The sequence below is a fragment of the Lynx canadensis genome, chromosome A1, assembly GCF_007474595.2.
Source record: "Lynx canadensis isolate LIC74 chromosome A1, mLynCan4.pri.v2, whole genome shotgun sequence".
In the NCBI taxonomy this organism is placed as follows: domain Eukaryota; kingdom Metazoa; phylum Chordata; class Mammalia; order Carnivora; family Felidae; genus Lynx; species Lynx canadensis.
The window spans coordinates 208740769-208762686 of NC_044303.2; the positions used below are offsets into that span (position 1 = coordinate 208740769).

Below are 21918 nucleotides of genomic sequence, written 5' to 3' on the forward strand. Positions count from 1 at the left end.
ATAAGTCAGGAATTTTGATGTTTCCCAGGTTTTTGAAATCATCCTGTGGATCAAAGAAAAACCAGTAGTTGGCTTCTGGGACAGACAGGAGGCAAAAGAAGAGGACCCTGGAAAACCTAATATGGAGTTCAGACTTGATCCTACAACGCAGGGATGCAAAATGGTACAGCCCATTTGGAACACAGCTTGGTAGTTACTTATAAAGTTAAATACCCGTTTGTCATATAGCCCAGAAATGCCACTCCCAGGTATTTACCCAAACAGAATGAAAACTTACTTTCACACGCACACACAAAACTGAGTTTTTATACCAGCTTTTTCTTATTCACAAGGAAAGATCTGTTCTATATTTTGAATGCTGTGGTGGTTACGTCACTAGGTGCGTTTGTCAAAATCTCGCATTCAAAAGAGTGATTTTTACTGTATGGAAATGACTCTTTAGTTCAAAGAACTACGGGAAACCATTGGAGGGTTTTCAGCAGGAGAGAAACACTGTCAGCTCTGTGTTTCCGAAGGGTCACTCTGAGGGGGGGGGGGGGATGGCAAGAATGGAAATGGGAGCCACCGAGAAGTGGATAGCAGTGGACTACATGAGAGGTGACAGCAGCTTGGACAGTGCTGGCAAAAGTAGGGGTAGAAGAAAGTGAGGATTTGAGACTCACTTAGAAAACAGAATCAGCAGGGCCCAGTAATTCATTAGATATGGGGAATGGGAAAGAGGGAGGTGTCAAGAATAATGCTGGGGAATTTGGCTTAGGGGCAACTGCATGGACAGAGGTATCATTTGCCATAAATGAGTAGGACTTTTGGGGAGGAGGGGCCCGCCCTGGGAAGCACATGGTGCAAGGACATAGGAGATGACAGTGCACTGTCTACACTGGGAGTATGCTTCATGTTTTCATTTGTGTGGTGAGTTTGTTCTGTTTTATTTTAGCCAGGTAACCTCAGTGCCTTCTTCTCGAGTCCTCTTCGCAGCCATGACCCAAAATCATCTTGAGAGTTACCTTTGAGACTTAATGTTCTGTAGCGTCCGAATACTTTCAACTTGGTGCTGCCATTTGGCTGGTTAAGACATTGTGTCTATTCAATTTATGTAGGTACAGCTATATGATCAAGATAGTTATTAGATTAGATGGCGGAACATTCCGCATTCGGGCTATCATTTCCAAGGCAATGAGAGATATAGCAAAAAAAAAATTTTTTTTTCAAAGAAAAATTGGTATGCAAGTCCTAGAATAGACAGCACTGTCTCCCTCATAGAATCTTTAGCACCTGCACATGAATGTGGCTTGGGTGGTTTGGCCTGGACAGAAGAACAATGGGCTTCCCCATTCTCCTTCGCTTGGTCAGCCCCTTCCGTTCCCTGGCCTAGATAAAGCTCGAGTTTGTATCTCCGGCCAAACCACCTTCTGCTGTTTTCACGTGGCCCCAATTCCGTGTGGTCTGGCCTGGCAAGGAGAAACCTAATCTGAATTAGTGTGGTTCATGGTCTGGAGATGGTAGGTTTCTTTCAGAACCTTCAAAACTCCCAATGAATGTTATATCATCGATCCCAAAACATTCTTGTGATGGTAATTGCAAATTCTTGCCTGTATTTATGATAGGGAAGCTGGAATAAAGGACATTCATCCCAGACAAATCAGCTTAGATTCTAAATGGCAGAGTATTGGTTCCTTACTCTTCCTAAAACATCTTACCCTTGCGTTAGAGACGTGTTGCAACTTTATGGGCTTTCTAAACGTCAGATTCAGTGAAACTGCTTCTTAACGGGTGGGTTTATGAGATGGTTTTGATGTTCTTTATGACCATCCATGTTTTCTGGTTTTCCTGTAATAAGCATGTGCTACCTTTATAATTGGGAAGAACATGAAAGGAACTTATTAAACACAGTGTGCACAGTATGAAACTGTTTTTAAAGAAGAATGTACATACGAGATTATACATCCAAATGTTGATAGCACTCATCCTGTCTGGGAATATGGGCAATTTTTCTGTTTTTCCTAGTGCTTTGTATTTTTCCTCTTTTTTTTTTTCTAAGAATCCACATTACTTCTGTAATCAGAAAAAAAAAAAAACTATTCTTTAAAAAAACGTCATGCAGGGGTACCTGGGTGGCTCAGTGAGTTAAGCGTTTGACTTCAGCTCAGGTCATGATCTCCCAGTTCATGAGTCTGAGCCCCTCACTGGGCTCTGTGCTAACAGCTCAGAGCCTGGAGCCTGCTTCCAATTCTGTGGCTTTGCTCTCTCTGCCCCTCCTTTGCTCACACTCTGTCTCTCTCTCAAAAATAAACATAAAAAAAATGCCATGCAGCCTTCTTCTCCTCAGTTAATGCAGTAGGAACCGTGAGGATGAGGAAATCGGGCTTTCAGTTCTGACTGGAAAGTACCTAGCTTAGTGACTCGAGGCAAGATTCATCCAGTGCAATGACCCCTTTCCATGGCTTTAAAGAGAGGTCATAATATTAGTGCAGCCTCCCTCCCTCCCATCAGTGTCAGGTCCCAGTGAGCTGATGCATGTGGGGGCACTTGGAAGGAAGATGCTGAGCTGGGTGCCATTGTTGGTCCTGCTGGCCCACAGATACTGTGTTCAATATTACTACGGGAGCATGTTGTAATTCAGAGGCACATTATTTTTATTTTGAGGGAAATGGCTAAATCAGTTATTAAACCAATCTCCTATACTTTGGCACTTCTTGCACCGGCTGATGTCATGGCAGAGTGGAAAGCGGAGGAGGTTTGTCCCTATGTGCCTGGGCGTCCTGCTGCCATCCAGGGTCAGGGCAGAGGGATCTGGCCAAGAGCCCGTGGGGTGCGGGAAGCCAGGGCGCCGCCAGCTCTAGGACAGGGCTGGCCCCCCATTGGCCGGGCAGAAGCCCAGCTTGAACAAGGATTCTAGGAAAGCCGCAGAAGCTGCCCCTCTGAGTCTTGTTGGCTGCCATGCCTGAATCTTCCACAGACAGTCAGACCCTCTGACCAGCGAAGCCCAACTCTTGGCTGCACGCTGATAGAAAATCTATGGCTGAGTAAGACGGCTCCATCAAGAGATGGAGAACTAAAACATTGTTCTCTTCCAGTTAAAAGTCATGTAATTAGCAGTGTTCAGTCATATAGTTTTATGGCCACAATGATTCACACAGATTCTCTAGAAGAAGGAAGAAAAATGACCTGGAAAGAACAGCTTATAGATCAACCTGTTCAAATAGAAGAGATTTCATATATATGATTGGCAAGATTTATATTTCTTCAAATCTGTAGTTTTACTGAGCGTTTAAAAATATATTCTCTTGGGGCACCTGGGTGGCCCAGTTCGTTAAGCATTTGACTCTTGTTTTGGGCTCAGGTCATGATCGTGTGGTTCATGGGTTTGAGCCCTGTGTTGGGCTCTGCCCTGGAGGTGTGGAGCCTGCTTGGGATTCTCTCTCTTTCACTCCCTCTCTGCCTTTCCCTGTTCGTTCCCCCCCCCCCCCCCCCGTCTATCTCAAAATAAATAAACTTTAAAAAATATTCTCTTGATATTTCTCTCTGTCTCCCCAGGGATATAAATAGGAATTACATAGTCTGAGAATTCAACTGATTTCAAGTTTCTTCTGCAGCCAAGCACTAGTGAAAGAGGGGAACACTGTTTTCAAAAGCTTATATTATGATGCCCCTTTTGTTAAGACTTCTTTATTGTTAAATGATTGGTGGATCTAAGGGTCCTTGAATTGCTTTTCTGTATTATACCTGGTTTATTATTCCATATCCCTAAAAGAAAAACAAGCATTTCCCACACTTTCCAAGTAATTTTAGGAATTATCCTATGGTTAGAAAAGACAAACAAAGCTTAAGCTTTTGAATATTAAAACTGAATGTTGGAAAACAGCTTGAGGTAATTTGATTGCTTAAATTTAATCGATTACTTACTTTAATTACAGTGTTCTCCTTTTAAAAATCAGTGTGACTGAGAAGGACTGCATTTAAGGCAGCCCAGAGAGGTGGCCAGCTCTCTTACTTCTGTAGCACGATATGAATGAGGATGGTCCTATTGACTCAGGCTCCAAAGCTGAGGGCAGAGGGTGCTAGAGTATCAGTAAGACTTGCTAAGAACTTGGAACGAGTTTTGCCCCCTATAGCATATCACCCACCCTCACCTACACACAAAAAAGGCAACAGCAATGCTGTGAGGTTAGTGAGAGAGGATTCCCCTGAACAGAATATTTCCGCCCCTCTTCCTACTCAAATCGAGTGTGTGATAGGAGCTGGGAAAGGGTTGAAGATATGGGATGTTGACTACTCACCTCCAAACTAGTTGCTTACATAACTACAGAAACCCAAGATGGCCATGGATTCAGAGAGAACTCTCAGGGAAGTTTGACAAGTGTTGTCTAGAGTTGGCAGGGCACAGAGCCTGCAGTCTGAAGGGGAAATATTGACAGACTTGTCCCCAGTGTAGGGTGAAGAGAGAGGCCAAAGGGACAGCAAATAACACTTCCATCTGTTGCAGGCAGGGGTGGGTGTCACCCTGTCCTCTGTGGGGCAGGGAGGACACCTCAGATGAAAGCCAGGCTCTGGTTGCCTTGAAAGGACCCCACCCAAAGGGTCTGCCCGTGGGGACTAGACAAACCGACAGAGACTGATGGGTCAGCTGTCCTATAGGAGCTAAGGGGATCGTGAGTGGTCAGCCAGGGGATGTTACTCTCTTCAGGGAGATGTCTCCAGCAAGGAGGTCTCCAAAAACCAACAAAAGTGATGTAAGAAAGAAAAGGCCATGGTTTGTCAAGTAGTGGACACCATGACCATATTGCTCCAATGCTGGTCAAATACAGCTTTTTCCCTCTCTGCCCCTCCTCCTTCTCCTTGCCCTAGTTCTGGAGTAGTTAGAAGCAGCAGAGTAAGTTGAGGAGAGGGTGTTTTAGGGTAAGTAAGGAACTGGTCCATACCCACCTCCCTTCCTTAATTCAAGTATTTGAGTTTGGGTCAGGCCTGAACGGGGGAGGAGGTGCGCTTTGAAAATATACAGGAGATTGAAGGTTTGTGTTAAATGAACTGGATTTTTTACTATTTGAAAATGAGAAATCCTTGATATCTGACCGACTGAAAAAGATAAGGGGTCTGTCTGAGGTACCACTAAGCTATGAGGAAGAGAGATCCAGCAGAGGCAGTGGGTGGGATAAAACTGAGTTTGTTCCATGACGCTCTATCCCCTCAATAGTTCACTTATCTGAGCAAGGATTCCAGAGAAAGGTGTCTTTGCGCACTGCATGCGGTCTTGGTACTCGGCGTGTAAAAATAGTCGCTTTATTTCTGTAACACACCTGAGCAGACCTCTATCTTTGATAACCCGATCTAGCCTATCTCTGGAGTTGAAGAGCTCCTGTCTTCTGCTCACTCTGCAGAGATTTTGATGGGAAGAGCTGTGTAGGTAGTCAGCTTAAGAACATAGAATCCAGAGGGGCGTGCTTGAATGTAGGATATGCATTTTCTAGTCAGCGAGCAAATCACTTAACCTTTTTAAGCCTCAGTTCCTAACTCTGTAAAATAAGAATAGTGATGCTTGACCATGAATCTCACAGAATTGCTATGAGGAGCGAATCAGAGAGTGGACAGGTTAGATTTATGTGGACCGGACTCTGGAATGAGTTCCTAAAATGACCCCAGTTTCAGGAGCTGCAGAAGCTTTGACGCTAAGTGATTGACATATCCCAGAGGGCACCCCATGGTTGATGAACTGTTTTTCTTCCCTTTATTGAATATCGCAATGTAAAGTCTGTGGCAGAATAGGTCAAAATATCGGTTATGACTTAATTAACTTAAATATGTGTCTATATGACATTTAGGTTAGTATGATGATTATCCCTATGGGCTTATTTGTTTTTATAGCTATGCACACTTTTCATTCTTGAGAACCCCAAGGAACAAAATGTTATTGGCATCCTCTCCAGCAACAAAGAACAGCTGCATCTGTTTGGGACATTTCCCAGGCCGCTCCTTCCTCCATGTGTGAAGGATACCGTTGATCTGTTGACCCAGCCCTGAAGAGGGAGCTTGGATTCTCACCAGCCTTCTTTGCCAGCACTCAGGCAGCTGCTGGGTATGCCAGGTGGGTACTCTACTGGCTTTTACAACCCACGGCGGTGGCCCTAGGTGAAGGGAGTTCCACCTGCCCTGGGCCTTTCCTCTAAAGGACACAGGGGTGACACGGAGCCACAGTGGAGGGAAGTCCTGGAATATCCCTGCTTCTACAAGCACTGATCTCATTCTGACAACCGCCGCCATATATAAAAGGATCAGACTGTTAAAGCCGGAAGAGTCTTCAGAGACTTGAGTGGGTCTCCACTCTGGCTGCCTGCTAGGATCTCCTGAGGTGATTTTGAAAAAACTTGATGCCCTACTCAGCCTCGATTCTGATACTCTGATTTAATTGAATTGGAACAGGGTTCTGGCAGTTGGTGCTTTATGGACTCTCTCCAGGGTTGAGAACCATTAACATCAGGACTGGAACAACTGTCTCAATTCTTTATTCAGATAACTGAAGATAACATGGCTTTGGACTTAGACATCTTTGAATTTTGAATTCTGCCTCATTTACTCATTAATGAAGGCCTTGAACAAACTCTTGAAATTCTCAATTTCCTTGCTCATAAAGGGGAAAAATAACACTCAGAACGTTTTGGGAGAAATTAAGTGTGAAGGCTTATGTCTGTTTTCTGCACTCATTGTAAGCAACTTGAAGATAGAGACCATCTGATAATAAAAATAACATTTAATTGAGCAACTCCTATTTGTCAGGCATGGCAAGTACAACATTTAAATTATCTCACTTAAGACTCACAAAACAACTGTATATAAGTTAAAGAACAATTGCATGCAATGAAGCAAATAAGACAAAGATAAGTTAACTGTGTATGCCCAGGATCTCACAGGCTACAGCAAAGCCACGGTTTGAACTCAGATCTTTCTGACTCCAGAGTTTGTCGTCTTAATCAATGCACTGTAAACTGTAATATCTCCCTAGCCTGTGCTAAGTGTTGTTTCCCTTTCCTGTAGCACAGTGCCTGCCACATGGAAGGTATTCAATAAATATACAATAAATGGATAAAAATTAAAATATGTAAATGAGTAAGTACCTAGCTCATGGTAGATAATCAGTTAATGTTATTACTCTGTTGATCAGTCTTCTCTGCTAACACTATCAGATAAAAAGGTTTTACCTTCGACAGAAGCTATAAGCAATAAGAAAAATTATAATGTGCCTTCTGTTATTGCCATGACAAAATGAGAAAGTAGACTAGCAACAGATCAATCCCATTCTTTCGTATACTGTTAGGCAGGATATGATTTTAACTTGGAGCATGTTGATAGCTCAGATCAGAAAAGCAAACATCAATTCACGTGAGTTTTAGAGTCCCATTAATCCTCCAAATTGTTATTTGGACACTAGCTGTCAGCATATTTTATGTAGTTCCTACATGTATTCTGAACACAGCTGTGCTAAAACTCTGAGGGCTTATTTTAACACATGAGAGCAGCTTGGAATAGTCGGAAATGCATGATATGTGGAGTCAGCAAGCCTGAGTTCAGGTTTTGGCCATCCACTTACCAGCTGTGAAGCTTTAAGCCCAAGCATCTCAAATGAAATATTCATGCCCTAGAGGTTTGGGACATTATGCTGGAAGGTCTCAGAGATTCAGGATAAACACAATGCATTAATTCATTTATTAAGCAAATATTTATTGAATGCCAGGCATTGTATTTCAAGTGAAATGAACAGGACAGATAAGGTCCCCGTTCTCACGAAGCCTTAGATTCTTCAGAAAGACATCATTTCAGATACAGATTAATTTTATTAAAAAAAAAAAAAGATAACGTGAAGTTATTTTTTAAAGGCCTGGTAACAAATTTATTTTGAAAGGCTTGGAAATGGATTATTATTAGTTGCCCACCCAGAATCCATTTTCCCCTTGCTAATGGCCTACTGTTTTCAATTAGGTTTCTACTGTTGTCACGCACCACCCATGAGATGGGCACTGGTTGGCTTAGGCCAAATATACTAAACTCCTATTGGTTTAGAGGTAGCCATGTAATCTCAACAGTCCAATCAGCGCTGATCTTGGGGCTCTGGCATGCAGTCATGGTACCGAAGTTGTTTTAATTGCTTTTCCTCTCAGAACCAGAGGATAAAGATGGAAAGACAAGAACTGCTGGGGCCATTTTGCTGCTAGGATGGAAAGAGCTCAAGGAGGAAGCCAATGCGAAGAGAAGTGTGCAGCTAAGTGGATCCCAGTCTGAGGTGAGCTGACTCTGAGGTTTGCCTCATCACCGAATTTCAATTTATAAAAGCTACTAGATCCCTTCATTGCTTATGCTGATTTGAGCAAACTCTTCTGTTTCTTGCACCAGAGAATTCATAACTGATACAGAAATTTGGTTCCAGGAGTGGGGTACAGTAAAATACAAACCCTAAAATGTGGATTTGGCTGAGCAGAGGTGATGAGGTAAGCAGCAGTGACCTGTTGAGAGTCAGGCCTGAACCTACAAGGCACATAAGGGGAAATAGTAGGAAATATCCAGGGTTTTTGATTACAGAAAGGTCCTACAATAAAGAAAAATCTGACATGTCACCTGAGTGGCTCAGTTGGCTGAGAGTCTGACTCTTGATTTTGGCTCAGGTCATGATCCCAGGGTCATGGGATTGAACCTAGCATTGGGCTCTGTGCTGAGCGTGTAGCCTACTTAAGATTCTCTCTCTCCCTCTCTCTCTTTCTCTCTCTCTCCCTCTACCCCTCTCCCCTGCTTGCATGCTCACTCACTCTCTCTCTCCCCCTCTAAAAATAAATAAATAATAACATAATAAAAAATAAAGAAATGACCTTAAGATGAAGTGACCCATCTGAAGGCAGAGAAGGAAGGGTATATGATTTTGCTTAGAAATTCCCTTTTTGGGTATGGACTGAAATCAAGATGACTGAAATCTAGCAGCGTTGCAAAGACCAAATACTCTACTCCAAGTGAAGTAAAGATAGGAGGTAAGACTAGGGCAAAAGACAAGCCTGACTCTTTAGACCACTCCCCAAAGCTTCCTACAAAACAGTATTCACCTGACAAGGCAGATAAGAGCAGCTATGATGGAACAAATCATTCCACAGCAAGTTATGGTCAGAAACTGTCCAGAAGCAGAAGCCAACCCAAAAGTAGCAGCCATTACACTAAGGCTTTAGGGGATGGTCATACAACAAAGGCTTATTGTTAGACAGTCTAAAGTCCTAGACTTAAATACAATGACTAGAGGCTGGCTGTCTGTTTATGGTTCTTAGCCTATGTCAAAATCTCTTGACGATAACTAAGTTTGTAAAGGAGTTATATTGCCAAAGAAATCCCAATCCTGGACAACCACAGTCCATGACTGTTCAACTCCTAAGACACTCTCAGGCTCTTTGAAGTCACACACAGAAAAGGGGATGCTAAAATTATGTAGCTCCTAGAAAGGGAAACATCTCTAGCTATTTCAATGAACAAAAAGCCTCCAGGAGAAGAAAACCAGAGGCTGCCAAATTGATTAATCTATTCCTCTCAGAGCATTTTCAGATGATGAGGCTGAGAAGAAAAAAGCAAACCCTTTGTACAGCACTTCTAAGCCAGAGTTCTGAGATTCACCCTGATTAGACAATTTACGTCATGTTCACCTTCAAGTCACGTAGTCACCCCAGGAGAATTATGTTTTATGTGTATTGTTGTTTAGGATGTGTCTGTGTTCATGTGTGTGTATGTTTTCCCAATTCTCCTCTTTTATAATAGAGATTTCTTCCATTGTGGTCATCCCTGGTCTTTCTCTGCTGTTATGTACTGGATTTGTTGGTGATTGATAAATCTGTCTTATGCATGCTTTAACCAACCATGAAGAGCGACATCCAGACTGAAAGAAGTCCTGGACTTGGAACTAGATGCAGTAATGAATGATACTTGGATTGTCTATTTTGGGGGATGGAATGATTGTACTTTATGTAGATGTGGATGGACGCTTTTAAAAATGCATGTATGGGAAGATAGATGTATATAGGTGTTGTGTAGTAAAAAGGGTAGACTGTCTAAAACCACCTAACGTGTAAACTAGGATTGAGCAAATAATTTAAAATGGTATGGAAAATGAGAGCCAAGCTTCTCACGGTCAGGGAAAGGAGTTATAATTAAGGAAAAGGGGAAGGCTAGAATGAACTTGGTCACGTTGGAATCAAATTGGAGGTCATCACCATGAACTTGTAATTTTTAATATGTAGATGCATATGACAACAGACCGAGATATCTATCTGCAGAGAAAGCCTAGAAGCCATGACACTCAGTACCAATGGGCACGCTAATTGCCCAGATCATGGTTTCTGGTTACCGTTCTCTAACGGAAATTACTAGGGTTCCTTGGAGAAATGGCTGGTTCTAGGTCTGAGGCGGAGAAAATGCAGGATGGGCATGCAGTGTCTTGTGCTGCCAGAAGTAAGGAAGTACTAAAACAGAAACGATGGGGATATGTCAAAAGGACATAGGAGCCTACTTGAAGGGGTACCTAATGATCAAATCTGGGACAACTTGAACAACAAAATGAATAATGCTAATAATAGATTATAACCCATAGAATAAAGTGAGAATCCACAAACTATACTTACATATACAAACAAATGAGAGAGAAGAAAAGTAAATAGAATTCCACTAATAAACATAGAAAGAGTAATGAAATTAGAAAATCACCATTTGGGGGCACCTGGGTGGCTCAGTCGGGTAAGCATCCAACTTTGGCTCAGGTCGTGATCTCTCAGTCTGTGGGTTCGAGCCCCACGTTCGGGCTCTGTGCTGACAGCTCAGGGTCCAGAGCCTGTTTCAGATTCTGTGTTTCCCTCTCTCTCTGACCCTCCCCCATTCATGCTCTGTCTTTCTCTGTCTCAAAAATAAATAAACATTAAAAAAAATTAAAAAAAAAAAAAGAAAATCACCATTTGGCAAACACCACAGTAGTAGTAATTGTTTCAGACATAAGTCATTAATAAATGCTAACATTAGTAAACAGAAGTATGAGGAATAGGATATTTACATAATGTCAAAGTATCTTCCCAAAAGCTTATGATTAATTCCAATGGGAAAAATAGTAAGCTTATAATAGAGAAACATGACAAGCCCCAGCTTCATTTAGTGATTTAATTTTACTTACTGTAATGGTCCAAGTCACTATCATATGTCTCTGGTTAGAACACACTCAGATAGATACAGCATCACTCTGTGTTATTTGTTCCAAAAATATATAAACTGAATTTAAATCATGAGCAAACATCAGGCGAATCCAAACTGAGGGCCATTCTATAAAATAATTGACCAGCACTCTTTAAAAATATCAAGATCATGAAAGGCAAAGAAAGACAAAGAGAAACCATGCCAGATTAAAGGAAACCAAGGAGACACAATAACCAAATGCAAAGTGCGATCCTGGATTAGGTCTTGAACCTGAAAGAAAGAAAGAGAGAGAGAGAGAGAGAGAGAGAGAGGAAGGAAGGAAGGAAAAGAAGGAAGCAAGGAAGGAAGAAAAGAAAGGAAAGAAGGAAAAGAAAGGAGAAAAAGAAAGAAAGAAAGAAAGAAAGAAAGAAAGAAAGAAAGAAAGAAAGAAGAAAAGAAAGACATTAGTGGAACAGTCGGTGATATTCAAATAAGGTCTGTAGATTAATAACAGTATTGTAGTAAACTTCCTGATATTGATCTTTGTACAGAAGTTATGTTGGATGTTAACATCTGGAGAACCTGGGTAAAGAATATACAGGAGGAAGTCTTTGTACTAAACTTATACTTGCACATGAAATCACTTCAAAATGAAAAGTTTAACACTCTTTAAATTACATTTTAAAACTTGAAAAAATCCTCAGCCTTTAAAATGTTTCCACAGTCCCCACTTCTTTAAAATCTTTCCTGATCCCTTAGCTATCACAGTTTCATACTTATGTTCTTGTCTATATCCTAATAGTTTCTGTTATGACTCAGAGGCCCGTAGACCAGCAGCCTGTCAGCTAAATTGGGCTCCAATCCTTTTAGGTTTGACTGGCACAAAAATCTTCTCATCCCTGAAAATTTGATTTGTCACAGCTCCCAACTACTCTTTATTGTCTCAGACATCAGGCTAGCTCTATTCATTTATTCATTTAGATTCCATTTTTTCTTTTTTCTTTTTTTTTTTTTTAGTAGTAGTAGTTTAAACATTTCTACCAAAATCTTGAAGTTTTGTGTAACAAATTAAGCAAAAATATATTTTCATAGATAACTTGACTTCAGGCTGTTTGAATAATCACGTTTGCTGATTCACTGGGTCTGAGTTAATGTTCGCCTGACTTTTATTACATGATGAAAATAAATGCTATTTCATTTTTGACTCAGAAATAGCCATTAGTCACCAAATTCTGAACACTGCTCTTTGAGTTTAATGGCAGTTTAGATCAATCGCCAAATACATGAAAAGGAGGAGGTTCAGAGAGATTTTGCATTTATTACTCATTTCTCAGAAACCTGATGGATTCTTGGTTTAGAGATTACATCATCTCTTCCAGAGTCTTCCTCCACCCCATAATCCAATCACCTGGGACGTTTTTAAAGTACTGATGTTTAGATGCTACTCTCAGAGATTCAGATTGAATTCTTGTGCAGTAGGACATAGAGCTTCTTTTTCTTTCTTTCTTTTTCTGGGTTTCCCAGGTGATTCTAATGTCTTGAGAACCACTTGTTCTCAACCACTGATCTTGTTTTGAGAACTACTGATCTTGTTTTGGGAACTACTGATCTCCCATGGTTGTGTTTGAGGGGAGCAAGGACCTGTTGTCCTAGGGAAAGGGTATTCTAGAACTTTGGTAACTTGACAGAGTTTACCCCTTTCAATACTCCTTCATATGTAGGGCAGCTCACTGAGAAGAAAGTAGACATTAACATGTCCTGGGGAGCTTGTTAAGCATGCAGATTCCAGGGTCACACCCTCACATATTCTGATTCAGTGTTTACTGCACACCACACGAATTAGCTGTTAGCTGCTCCATTGAAAGAAGACCTAGAACTCTCTGGTTATTTCTGAATTGACTTGTTCTGACCCATTCATTTCTCCCACTACTTTGCTTCTTTTTAATCCCACAAACTTCCAAAAGTACTGCTCATCCTCCAGTTTTCATCTTCACTTTTCCCATTATTAGACTTAACTTCTGGCATTTTCTTCTTCTTGGCCCCTCATTAACCATTGTTATGGCCTCCCCCTGTGAATCTGCATTAGTTTGTCTTGGGAAACTGCCCACACACGTAGGCCTGTTCTTCCCAGAGATTTCTCTGCTTCCAAGTCACCTCTCCCACCTTCCATAAGCTAGATTTGCCCCTATTTGAGTTTCGCTGTATCTGCTGGTTAAAAAGCCACCTTAAAACTTGATGGCTTAACACCACTACCATAATTCTATAGGATAGCTGGATGTTTCTTCTAGTCTGGACCAGCTGGGCCAGAATGGGACTCATTCTCATCTTTGAGACCTCACCTGGAATGTCTCACGTGGGACAGCTTGAGGCCTGTCTCCACATGATCTCTCATTCTCCACTAGGTCTCTGGGCTTCTCTGTATGGTAGTGGAAGGCCTCCATGGAAAGAGCAAGAAAGGGCAAGCCCCACTAAGCAAGTGTTTCTTCAAGCCTCTGCTTGCATTATCTCTGTTTGTGTCCCACAGACCAAAGTAAGTCACACGGCCAAGCCCAGAGTCAATATGGGAAGTGGCTACCTAAAGGCATGAATCACTGGTGCCCACTACTACAAAAGTAGACCACAACCTTTTTCCTAATTCCAATTATTCATTCTCCTGTCATGTGCAAAATATACTCCCTCCCTCTGAGCACCCCTACAAATCTCATTTACCTGTAGCATTAGGCTCCAAGGCCTGAGTCCTGTGATTTCTATCAAGTCCAAATGAGGGTGAATTCCTTGGCTGTGGTTCCTTTGGATTCAGAAACCTGTAAGTGGAAGAGACAAATTACATGCTCTGCGAACACTCAACAAACAATGAAAGATAGGGCCAGGACAATTGCAGTAAATACTTCCCTTCAAAACGGGAATTAAGGGAAGATACACAGCAGGCACAGAATTCATAAGAATTCTGGAATCCCGCCAGGCACGTGTTGCCAGGTCTTTCTGTTCTGAGAGCAGGACCCAGTCCTGTCCCTGGGAGTCCCTTCCTGATCCATTATTCCCCATCGCTTTTGGTGTCTCCATCCTGGTTCTTGGCTTTGCCTTCCTCTTTTGCTTAAGAAATAGTCTGTGTTGGCTTCTGAGTAGCTTTCTGAGACAACTCTTACTAAACAAAACAAAAACAAAAACAAAAAAGATTGGGGGCCCTCAAAGACCATTTTGCAGTTTGTGAAATTTTAGCTCTTTTACTCCAAGCTGGCTATATATTTTGTTGTTGTAGTTTGTTTGCTTTTAATTAAGAGTTTATTTTTTTTTTTTAGAATTGTTTTGGGTTCACAGCAAAATTGAGGGGAAAGTACAGAAATTTCTCATCAACCCTCTTCCTCTACACATGCACAGCCCTTCTGTTGTCAACATCCTCCACCAGAGTAGTACATGTGTTACTACTGATGAACCTGCATTGACACATCATAATCGTCCAAGGTCCATAGTTTACGTTACGGTTCAGTCTCAATGTTCTACATTCTCTGGTTTGGGGCAAATGTATAACGATACATACCATCATTATAGGCTCAGACAGAGTATTTTCAGCTCCCTGAAGAATCTCTGTGTTTTGCCTATTCATCCCCACCAAACCCTGGCAACCACCGATCTGTTTATTGTCGTCTTAGATTTTCCAGAATGTATCGTCTCTTTTTTCAGTACAACTCTCTTTAAAATGCCGTACGTGTTCTATTATTGTCACTTCAGTTGACTACATGCTCCAAAACCACATCCATAAATTCTTTTTGAGACTGGCGTCTCTCTTCTTTGGGCATGTCTGGCTGCTGTGAAGCAATCCCACTAAGATTGTTAGAAGTTCTTTTGTCTACCTGAGATGTTCCCCTGGAAACCATCTTGTAAAACCCGAAACTCAAAATTCAAGAACAAATAAGTTTCAAAACAAAACAAAAGAATAGGAAGGGATTGTTTCTGCAAGGGTAGCAACATAGAAAAAGACCAGGAATTTGCAAGGAACGGATCCGGGACATACAGTTCTCACTGGACACTGTAGAGAGAGATAAGTTGAACCTGATTAAAGGCACAGGACTGGGAAAACGGCCACAATTTGGCAGCTGTTGTCCTAACGTTTATTCGGTTTCCTGAAGTATTTTTTTACGTAAGATATTGTGTGTTTTCAAGTTATTGCATGGTATTTGTCATATATTATTTTAAATGGCTCGATGGTTCTCCATCAAATTAGTATGTCATCCTTTTCCATTTCCCTGTAGCATCTTATTTGGGCAGTTTGGGTTTTCTGCTATTAAAATAGCTCTGCCGTCATCATTTTTCTACATTTTTACCTTTTAAAAACAGTTTTTAAGTTTATTTATTTTGAGGAGGAGAGAACATGAGCAGGGTAGAGGCAAAGAGAGAGGGGAGAGAGAGAACCCCAAGTGGGCTCCACACTGTCAACACAGAGCCCAATTTGGGGCTCGAACTCATGAACTGTGAGATTGTGACCTGTGCCAAAATCAAGTTAGAGGCTTAACCAACTGAGCCACCCAGGTGCCCCTATACATTTTTTACTTTTGAGTTAATTGATTGTGATGCATTTTCCAACCTTTTAGGAATTGGACCACTGGGTAGCGGTATAAAAACATATCTGAAGTTTGTTTTCTAGAAGAATTGTACCAGTTTATTACACTGTCATTAGCTTACTTGTTTCCCCGAAGACTTATTATCATTTTTATCGGTTTTCTTTTTTTTTTTTAGAATTTAGCAGACAAAATGGCATCTCATGTCTTTAATTTCTATTTCTTTAACTTCTAAGTAGACAACCGTCTTTCCTTCTGTTAAATTACTCGAACTAATCTGTGTGTGTGTTGTGTCCTCTAATTGTAGAGTGTAAAATTAACGTTAAGTTTGGCTGAAGACAAAAACAAAAAAAATTTTGAACAATCGAAAATTTAACAGTGGCTTTTTTCTTACCCACATGACAGAAGTCCGGGGGCAGACCAGTGCTGCCTGGCACTCCAAGCTGTCAGGGACCGGGGCTCAGTAGATCTTACTGCTCTGCATTCCTCAGGATGAGCTCTTACCACATGATTTGCATTCCCGTTGGCAGGAAGGAGATGGGGGTGGGGTGGGATAAGCCACTTCCCTTGAAGGACATTTTCTAGAAGGTGCACACCACTCCTGTGTATATCGCATTGGTCAGCACTTCTAAGGAAAACAGAGGGACAAGAGCTATCGTGTTGACCAGCAGCCTCTGCCACACACGGCAAATGTCCACCTCCACCATCTGGGCTGAGTGAGTTACAGCTCTGGGGGGCAGAGATGGTGTAGTTCAGCAGGAAGAGGAAACGCGGGAAGAGTCCCAGGACTCAGGCTGGCCCAGAGATGGCTGTGTGGGGGTGCGAAGATGCCACGCGTGGGAAGTCGGGTTCTGTCTGGTCCCGGCCCCTTCCCAGGCTGAAGTCTTAGCCTTCTCTAATGGACCTTTCAAATGGACCCCAGATTCTCATCATTTTTCAGGGTCCTGCTCACATCTCAGCTCCTCCAGCAGCTTTCCCTAACCAGCCCAAGAACTTGGTACTCATTTGAACCGAGACACCAAGACGGGTCTTGTTATCATCTCTATATGTGTAGTTGATTCAAAGGGATTACAAATGTATGAAGAGTAGGCATAGCACCTTATGTTTTTCAGTGGCCAGCACCCTCTACCTATCTACCCTTCCACATTTTCCTTATCTCAGTTTAGGAATCCCTACTCGCAAATATCCTGTTTTTAGGGAATCAAGGTTCCTAAATTTGGTGAACACAGTTTGCTCAAAAATTTATCCGGTGTCTATTTACACAGTCGGCTTTCATGTTCTTCTAGTTGGTAAACAAACTATACAGCACTAGGATGAGAACATTTGGAACTTCATCATATGATGTTTTGTTTGGTTGTGTTGTGTTGATTCCACAGATCTGCTTGAGAGATAGAGCAGAGTTATCAAAGAATATATTCCTGAAAATCGCTGCATGTGGCTTGAAGCTGTATATCAGGGAAATGTTAAGTGTATGATAAATTGGAGGATGGTGTGTGGTAATCAAGATGTAACCGTCTGTTTCATAAAAGGGGCATATGCACTCTTTTAGTCACAAATCTGTAATATGTATCAATTGCCTGCTACCTACAAGGCACTATGTCACGTAACGTGGGGTCAGATCTATGGGAAACTAAGGATGAATCAGACCAGGATTCTGCTCTCAAGAAGTTTTTCACTTTGTAGGTGAAACACACACACAAAACTGTAACTTTGTGCTTTGGCTTTTTTTCATTTTGTTTTTTTGAGTGAGAAAGAAAGAAAGAAAGAAAAGAAAGAAAGAACGAGAAAGAGCGAGCGTGGGAGGGGCAGAGGGAGAGGGCGAAAGAATCTTAAGCAGGCTCTATGCAGCATGGAGCCCAATGTGGGACTCAATCTCATGACCATGAGATCATGACCTGAGGGGAAATCAAGAGTCAGACACTTAACCCACTGAGCCACCCAGGCGCCCCTACATGTAACCTTTTAATTATCCCTTGACCTGTTGAAGTGTGGAAGCGACCCCATGTACAGACAGAAAACCTGTATCAAGCACCAACAGGCAAGAGTAGAGTGGCTCAAAGTAGCCCTTGACTCTGCCCTGGGCATACCTGTCAGTCTGCGATCAGTTACCTCAGATGGGGCTCAAGAATACTCCTGCCCCCTTTCTGGGTTCCTCTTCCAGAGTCTTATTTTTTTTTTTTTTTTTTTTTTTTTTGCTTTTTCCCCCCTCTGCCCTCCCTCTGGGCCCTTCTACTTTGGTTTCTGCTTGTACTGAGGCATAGGCATGGAAAAGCATCTTTCCTGGTCTAGCTTCAGAGTGTATCATTCATTCATTCATTCATTCAGCAATCATCTGATCAAATATTTTCTTAAAAATCTTTAACTTCCTCTTGCCAATATGGACAAATAGCATTACCCCAGTGTGTTATTGTGCTAATAGAGATTCTACCTTTCTTACCAAGAATCATCTACATTATCTGCTTTAAAAAAATGTTTTTTTAATGTTTATTTTTGAGAGAGAGAGAGAGAGAGAGAGAGAGTCAGACTGCAGGCAGGGGAGGGACAGAGAGAGAGGGAGAGACAGAATCAGAAGCAGGCTCCAAACTGTCAGCACAGAGCCCGACACAGGGCTTGAACCCACGAACTGTGAGATCACGACCTGAACCGAAGTCAGATGCTTAACCGGCTGAGCCACCCAGGTGCCCCTACATTATCTGCTTTTAGATCCTACCTTGATATGAAACAGAGCTCTAAGGAGACAAAGTTTGGTTGGGGAGAACCCTTTCCTCCCATGGGGGAAGCAATGGGGTCATAAGGAGGAGCAGAAAGTAAGGTAGGGATAGATGTCAAGATCAAGAGGACAGTATAAACCCAGGTAGGGTGGCAGGCATCCTTGGGGTGGGGGCGGAGTTTGCATGGGTGTATAGGGCTGAAATTCAGGAGGTGTTGATAATGTCTCTTGTTAGGTGCTACTCGTCACGTTAATTATTGTGTGTTTTGGCTCTTACCATTTGAGAAGGGGTAGAAGTAAAAGGTATGAAAGGTGGGAGAGGCTTGTTGAGGGCCTAGGCTAGGAAGCTGAAAGGCAGTGTGGAGCCAAGAACAAGCGTGGCCTTGGAATCAGGTAAAAGGAGCACCCGAGTTCACATTTCCTCTCTATCAGGTATTGACTGTGTGGGTTTGGGCAAACTACTGATTTCTCATGTGTAAAATGAGGACAATAGTAGTAACATCATACCTAATACACAGGAATGTCTTGCTTCTCCCCAGAAGTCACTAAACATTTTAAGCAGACCGTGCTGTAATAACGAACGGCTAATGGCCTTCTGACTCAGGCTACACACTGCAACTGGACAAAACTCTAAATGAATGAATTCTTATTTTATAGCTACACAAGTATTCAATAGATCACTCATCTGGATTCAGTGATCCACTTCTAGAAAGTTCTTGACGGCTCTTGGGTTGTCCGGCTGAGGCTGGAAGAAGGAGGAACCCCTGGATTTCTGAGTCCAGGAAACCGCAGGGGATGCAGGTGCTTGGGCATTCCTCTTCAGCGGTTACCAACAAGAGAGGCCCCTCAGCCTAAAAATACCTGCCAGGGAGCCGGGTGGGGAAGGGAAGAAACCGTGTGGGAGGCACTATTGGAAGGGTTTCAGAAAAAAGACGACAGGATGCGCAGGAAATCCTGTTTTGCTTAGAGATGTGGCCTAAGGCCAGTTCTTTCCCTCTCCCTTCATCCAGGAAGATAGAACTCGAAATTAGGAGTCACCACCTTCCTCCTGCCCCCGTTCTCAGTCCTGTTCTTCTGCTCTGCCGCGGCACTCCTCCAGTGACAGGAACGGTGCAGGGAGAGGAGGGGCAATGGGGACACCAGCAGGGTTCTTAGGTTCTCTTGTTCAGCCGCTCACTCACTGAGGTATCTAGCACCCTCTGATTCTGCTCTTATATCACAACCACGTTTGAGAAACCCCATCCCACCCTCCTATGTCACTCCCTCCAGAAACTGGGCTTCTGGGAGCCTTCTGAGCGAGGGGCCCACGGTTGAGTCTGTCCAGCAAATTGAGGTTATATTTGCATTTCTGGTGGGTGTCTTAGGCATTTGCAGCTTACTGTGTCTAGAAACGCCTAGATACTGCAGAGTGTCCAGGAGGTGAGGAAGGAGAAGGGAAAAACACAGGACATAGGAAGATAGGCACATCCTCACTTATGTCACCCACCAGAGGCAAGGCCTTTAGAAATCATCTCCCTGTGGATTGCAGGTTAGTATGTCAGCTCATCAGCAGGTACGTCTTACTGTGCAACAGTCAGAAACCACGACCCCAAGTCCCTGGGAGTGGCCACTGTGTCCGGAAGATTGAGGGAAGGGAGGGGAGAAGACATGAGCAACTGGAACTTGCAGGAGAACATCTTGCTGGCTTGCCGATGGGGGCTTTAGATCTTTGGCTTGAACGAAATGGATATCGGGGTAGGTGCAGGCAGGGGAAGATGATGGACAGAGCACCCCAGAACAACCACCACTGGGAGCACTCAAAGCTCCATCAAGGAGTACGTGGATGTGGGTAATTTCAGCAGAATCGATTTCCAGGTCCTGATTTCCGTATGTGCTTTTCCCTAAAACTGATGTCCTTGGGGGTACATTCGAGGTGTCAGGCTGATTCTCTCCCCGCAACTCCCCTTTTGCAGAAGCCCCCAGGGGACCTCTTTCTCTCATGCTGCATCTTGCTAGGTGGAGACCCTCCAGTGCGCCAAATAAAGGATCAACTTGAAATATTGGTGTCCGAGTCTCTAGTACATACTGGGGATTGATTTCAAGTAGGAGGGGGTGAAAGACTAAGATTATAGCTTCAAGTTAAAGTAAATTATATGAGGTATTTTCTTAATCATTTGCTCCAATGCATGGGAAAACAATCTTCTTTCGCTTTTACGCAGAAGATTATTGTGTATTGTGAGCTAATATGCATTTTTTATTTGGGTACAAGTCTCCTGCTTGCTTCAGCTTTTCTGTATATTTAGTGGCCCTGTTAATAGCTTCTCTTCTTTTTGCTGGTAATTTCCACGAAATATTGTCTTACTCTAGCAATAAGCAATATTCATCCAAAACACAAAAACTAATCTTTAAAAAAAGACTAGTTGCCTTTTTTATGCTTGATGATTATTTAAAAACTGTATATGATAGTTATTTTATTTTACCCAATTATTTACTAATATAAATTGCAATGACAAATCGATCTATAGTATTGAGTAACATGTAGATTCTTATGGTGACAGGAAATTTTAACTTTTTCAATTTTGAATTAATAATAAATATAACAAATAATCTAGGAAATTTTAATATGTAAAATTTTAACTTATGTACATATTTTATAACCAAGGATTATGGTATGGTGACCAATATAAGATTTTCAAGCTTAAAAGCTTATCCTACTAAGATAAAGTTGTGTGGGTCACATAGTTGGAAATACGAGTGCAAGGAGGCATCATAAATGATGGAAAATTTATGGCTGTTAAAAAGAGCTTGTTCATGTGTCTTTTCAATAGATGAAGGTGGGTATTCAATACATTAAACGAGTGATTTAACAATTTGAAAAGTCAATGTGCCAGAAGCTAACATATTTCTTAATAACTTAAACTTGCGATACAAATTTTATATGTGATTTTTAAAATGTCTGAGGAGGATAGGGGCGCCTGGGTGGCTCAGTCGGTTAAGTGTCCTACTTCCGCTGAGGTCATGATCTCCCCGGTTCCTGAGTTTGAGACCCACATTGGGCTCTGTGCTGACACCTCAGAGCCTGGAGCCTGCTTCAGATTGTCTCTGTCTGTCTGTCTGTCTGTCTGTCTGTCTCTCTCTCTGCCCTCCCCTGCTCCTGCTCTGTCTCTCTCTCCCTTTCAGAAATAAACATTAAAAAATTTTTTTTTTTAAATAATAAATAATGTCTGAGAAGGATACATAGTTTTTCCCAAAATGTTAGGAGGTCCCAGAACAAAGCACTTTACAGCTCTCCGCCCTTGGTGGTGGGAGATGAGCGCAGAAACGGAAGGTGTGGAGAGGGGCAGCCGGCCCCCTTCACGATTTTGTCTGCAGGTGGGGCTGTGGTCCTCATCACTGGTGGGTCTCCTCTGCTGAGCTGTTGGTGACCGGCCCCTAAGGGAGTGTGAAGCTAACGGACCCTGAGCTGGAACACGACCCTCCAGCGCGCTTGCTCAGATGTGC

The 21918-nt window shown here is 42.4% G+C and overlaps 1 long non-coding RNA gene across 3 annotated transcripts in view; it reads left to right on the forward strand.

The window, feature by feature from the left end:
* LOC115524543 overlaps positions 1-21918 on the forward strand; it is a 116188-nt gene that overhangs the window by 79060 nt on the left and 15210 nt on the right. For 2 of the 3 annotated variants that reach the window (XR_003972134.1, XR_003972128.1), the window contains exons 2-3: positions 5860-6079; positions 8148-8269. This is a non-coding gene — a long non-coding RNA (uncharacterized LOC115524543). The remainder of the gene's footprint in view (positions 1-5859; positions 6080-8147; positions 8270-21918) is intronic. The other variant, XR_003972131.1, reaches the window with a different exon arrangement.